This window comes from Echinops telfairi, unplaced genomic scaffold (genome assembly GCF_000313985.2).
Source record: "Echinops telfairi isolate 266 unplaced genomic scaffold, ASM31398v2 ScPeMD7_5868;HRSCAF=6743_0, whole genome shotgun sequence".
Classification (NCBI taxonomy): domain Eukaryota; kingdom Metazoa; phylum Chordata; class Mammalia; order Afrosoricida; family Tenrecidae; genus Echinops; species Echinops telfairi.
This window is the reverse complement of record NW_022109767.1, coordinates 2,988,794-2,994,126: the sequence shown is the minus strand read 5'-3', so window position 1 is coordinate 2,994,126 and position 5,333 is coordinate 2,988,794. Positions and strand designations below refer to the sequence as shown.

Below are 5,333 nucleotides of genomic sequence, written 5' to 3'. Positions count from 1 at the left end.
AAAACAAAGTATTCTTGCGTTGAGGGAGTACTTGAGTGGAGGCCCAATGTCCTTCTGCTACCTTAATACTAAACCTATAAATATAGGCACATAGCTCTATTACAGTGCTTGGCTTAAGGAAAGGAACATATGAGCTGAACTACCCACCTCTATTTTTTAAATAGAATATTTTATTAACATGGCATTAGTCTTTGTAGCAGGTGCACACACACTCAGATGTATCTGCATGGGAAAAAAGCCTAAGGGGATAATGAAAAATACCTTGTGAGTTTTCATTATTGTAGGCAATTGTGTTCACATCACTTACAACGCTCTTGCCAAATGTATCCAAGGAAGCAGAGTTTGAGAGGGGAAGGGAAAAATCGGCCGGAACAACAGTGCCGTAGCGGAGCCGTCAGTATGAGAAAGCTGACACAGTGTGGCCTTTTGTTATGAATTTCCTCTTTAAAACAGGGGGAGAGATGTCAGTGGGTAGAAATTAAGAGAAGACAATGTGAAGTAGGCTTTTGCAGTCAGTTTTCCTCACCATATTGGTCAGGGTCATCAAGAAAATATGAATCTTTCTGTAGAACCAGTTTGAGAATTGTTCCAATTGCAATGGTCTTATCCTCATCTTTTAAGGTAAAGCAATCCATCTGCGGGAAGTCTTCAAGGGTCTCAAACCAGATGGGTTCTGCTGTGCTTAAATGAAGGATGCATACTTGATCTTGTTTCATGAATCAGGGTTGAATCTCACATTTTTTCCTCTGGATTTTTTGTATACCAAGCAGATTAAGTTGTCATTTAGACTTCTTCAATACAGGTATGAGTGTGCAGCACCACTTTATAATCTGGGCAGATGATGGATTTGTGCGCACTAATCACTATCTGTGCATCAGATGTCTGTCCAGAATGCCAGAGATCATTAGGATCACAAAGGAAAAATCTTTAAACTTTTAAGTTGGAAGAGCCATTCCTGTTCCTCACCACAGTTTACAAATTATTCGAGAGCCATAAATATATTTTTACAAATATGAAAAAGAATATTATAAGTGAAAGCATGATAGTTTTGTTTTCATTTTCAATTTCAGAGCCACATGTGCATACCAAAAGAGGGCTCACATGGGGCTCACAAGCCACAGTGTGCTGACCCCTGTTCTATCCCTTTCAGTCTGGTTTTCTGGACTTTGTCTGGGACTCCAGAAGCAGGGTCTGCACCACCAGCAGGAATTCCCGGGTCGTGCACGGTGTGCTTGCTGCACAGCATCACAAGCTGCCAGCCTCACCAATGCATCCTGATCCCAGCTTTCCCCGGACTGGAGCGCCCACATCCTTGTACTGTCCCACAACCGGCAGCCTGGTCGGTCTATCCACGGATCTATTGAAGTTTCTAGCCACCTCTATTTCATGGAATATAATTTTTATTTGAAAGAAGGAATGACAGAGAAAAAAATTGGACACTTGATCCTTTCGTGAAGATGGACGAGTAAGTCTGACCCTTCAAGGGACCCAACGGACCAGTGTTGTTGCTAATGACGCAGTGAAACCTGTGAAGAGACTGGAATATTGAGACCTGTATCCACCACGAGGGTTCCGGGTTTTTTTTCTCAAACTTTTAATTGTGAAGTATGTAGGGGTTTACATCTCGGATCATCATTTGGCATTCGACAATTTCAACAACTTATCACCCTCCCCGCACTGGTTTACCCCATTTCCTCTCCTGCCCTCTCTTTAACCTCTTCCTCTTGTGCTGTACTCGTATGCTCTTCCACTTCACTGCGGTTAGCATGTTTACCCCAAGACTTCCCCTTCCTGCCCTTCCCTTCCCACACCTCCGAACCAGCAATATATATAATTGTATACCAACAAAGTCTTTCTTTAGATACAGTGAACCCTCGTTTATCGCGGTTAATCGGTTCTAGACCCTACCGTGATCAATGAAATTCCGCGAAGTAGGATTCCTTATTTGTAAATCAAATATTTTCGTAGTTAGAGCATAGAGGACATGAAAAAACACCCTTTAGTCACCATGACACTCGTATTACCCAATTTATTAAATGAAAAAGGGAAAATACAGTAAAACATTTTGGACGTCACAATGATCATTTATTATTTATTATATTATTTATGACATCTAGTTTACAGTATTACATATTTCACATACAGTATTATTATACATAGTTCTTAAAAATACTGTAATCAATAGCCTATGGAATGACTTAAGGGATGTACTCTACAGGTGGGTCGCCATCTTTTTCCTCTGAAGGAGCGGGTGTAGGCAGTGGGTGCTGTTACGCAAAAACCGCGATAGAGTGAAGCCGCGGAAGTTGAAGCGCGAAGTGGCGAGGGTTCACTGTATATAAAATTGTATACATCACATATCACACAATTTACTTATCCAATCATATTAAGAAGATTTGTGCACTCATCACCACAATATATTTCATAACATTTCCCTTCTCATATTTATTGTCAGCTCCTCATTTCCCTCCATCCTCCCCTGCCATGGCCCTGGGCAATTATCAATCCAGTTAGAGTCTCTATAGAGCTAGCTATCCTAGATTTCATATACAGAATATCATACAAAACACCAACAGGAAGCAGACACACAAAAGAGAACAACAACAACGATTAAACAAAACATAGAGAAACCTCAATCAAAAAGAAAGTGGAACAACAAACACTAAGGATGGTGGCATTGGGAAGTGACCTGCTGCTGGGCTTAAGGCAGGAGTGAGGGCCTGAACATTGAGGGGCATCTTGAAGAGCATGTCCTGAGGGACACAATGGGTGCACAATGTGAAACGTGGGCCGGTGAGCTTGAGTTCTCTCTCTGCAGCCAGTCCCGCGTTGTCCCTGCAGTCCCGGAGCTCAGAGCCCTCAGCCAGGAGGCTCAGTGGGCTGAGCCCTGTCCGACCTCTGGTAATGAGAGCCCTGAGCCCTTCTCTGTGTGGCCACCTGGCAGGTGAGGGTGACTGTGAACTAGAGGAAAAGGGACCCCAGGTTCACAACTATGTCCTTACTGGCAGTGGAAGGACCTGTGGAAACCTGCAACCCCTTCTCATTAAGTAAGTCTCTGGATTATTATAGGAAATGGAAAGTGATATCCATTCCCAGGACAGGAAGGACCTGGAAAAGTTCATTGTCTTTGGCCATCAAGGCATGGCCACCATGTGCAGCTAGCCAGCCTCAGACTATGATTAGTCTAATGAGTTGGGGCTGTGCCCTCAGGACGATTTACAGACTGTCCCAGTGATTGTCCAGGCTCGACTTGGCGAGGAGATTTGCGCTTGTTCATCTTCATCTCCAACGGGTGCAGTTTGGTTTCATTAGGCATCAAGGACACCCCAGAGGTTACATATGGAGCCCAGAAGGCACTGGCAGGGCAGCTGCCTGCCATGGGCAGGTCTCTGTGTGTGGAGATCTCATTCAAGACTTCTGAGGGAGATTCCATGGCGTTGGAGATTTGGTGTCTTGCAAGCAATGAAAAGTGTGACAAGGAGATCAAAGTTTCCTACACGGGATACAGCCGACTGTCTTTGCTGCTCAGGTGTTTCCTCGCTATAGCTGGGTAACACCAGCCGACAGACTCTCGGGAAAACAGGGCATGACTATGTCATCCAGTACAGAATACATATTTGGGGAGAGCTCAGCTGAAAGGCTCAGGAGAAGGCTTCCAACAGTTCGTGTGGGCACAGTAGGCACCCCTATGGGCACCGTCACTCTGTCTGTGTTCACTGCATTAACTTGGCATTCATGTCTACCATGCAATTTGAGAGAATCCCACCTATCATTGATCACTTCGTGGGCCGTCCCTATTCAAGCTCCTCCCCCATGCTCCTCTGCGGTACAGAACTGCTGGGAGGATGCTGGGGTGACATGCCCATCAGAGGAAGACTCCCAGGAGGTGTGCATCACCTCTTTTCTCCCCTCCCCTCCAAGCCAGCCCAAGGTTCCTGGGAAGGAAGGCTGCGGGCTACCCTCTGCCCCTTACACCCAGCCCGCAAACGTCGCCCAAGCTGACCAGGAGAGATGCCCATGTGCCGCCTCACCTTCCAGCAGAGAGGGTGCTGAGACAGTGTCAACCAGGACGGAGGAACCAGGCTCCCCCCACGATGTCACGAAGACCTTCTTTGTCCTGAAAGTGGGAGCTTTGTCAACAAACCAATCAACCAGGTGAGCCTGACCAATTTAGACATCCCCTTTGCCATGTTTGCTCCCAAGCATTTAACCAGCCAGTGGTGAGTGCCCCCGCCCTCCCCTGAGACCGGGTCTCTGCTCCAAGGCAGCCTGCCCTCCGAGGGCTCCAGCGGGGGCAGCAGCGGCAACACCCACGACGACTTCGTGATGACCGACTTCAAACCAGCTCTTTCAAAGATGACATTCTCCCGATGGACCTGGGGACCTTCTATCGTGAATTTCAGAACACCCCCATCAGCTGGGCAGCCTTTCCGTAGACATCGGCGCGCAGTCCATGGCTGAGGACTCAGACTCGCCACCTACCAGAGAAGCTGGCAGTGCAGAGAAGAATGTCAGGGAGTCTGATGCCTTCTTAGAAACCAGGCAGTAAACGTTGGTGTCTCCAGCGCCGGAAGCATCCCCAGTTTTGTGGCTGGGGGAACAGAGCAGTCGCCTCTGCAATTGCTTCAGCAACCAGCTGGTGGAGCTGGGCACAGTCCTGCTGGGGGAGGGGGGGAGTGGAGGAGGGGGGGAAGATTGGGGGGAGGGTGGGGAGGGCGTTGACCAACTGAGGACTCCCTGGCTGTAAGCCCTGGAGGTGGAAAACGCCCTGCATCAAAGGGCCACAGCAATGCAAGCATGGGTGTGTCTCCCCAACAGCAGCCAACTTCCTGCCTCTACCAGCAACCACTGGACTTGTCTCTGGTGGACCAGAGCCAGGTGTGAGGCAGAAACAGGAAGGAGATGGGGGGAGGGGGAAGGAGGAAGGGGCCCTTTGAGCCCTCTGCATTGTCTCTCCGAGCTTCTGGTGTCCCCTTCCTCTCCACCCCTGGGCCTGCCTGCCCACCACGAACCCGCTCAGTCAGCCTGGTCCCTGCCACAGGGTGTGTGGCCCAGCCCTGGTGACTGCCTGGGCTCAGCTCCACAGGCCACCACAGTGAAAGTGGAATGCCGACCTAGAATTCTGACCCTGGGCAACACCACAGAGGTTCTTTGCTTCCGGATCACTACTCCTCAGTTGTAGAAACTGCGTAAGTCTGGGTACTTTAGAGAAACAAATCCACAGAGACTCATGTATAAGAAAGAGTTTTATATAAAGGTTAAATTCACATCAAGATAACATCCCAACCCAGTGCTGCCCAATACCACAAGTCCAACATTAACCCATTAACCCA

General features: G+C 48.1%; 1 pseudogene; it reads left to right on the top strand.

The window, feature by feature from the left end:
• Positions 1–3,072: 3,072 nt before the first annotated feature.
• Positions 3,073–4,549, top strand: LOC101649220 (annotated as a pseudogene).
• Positions 4,550–5,333: the final 784 nt, after the last annotated feature.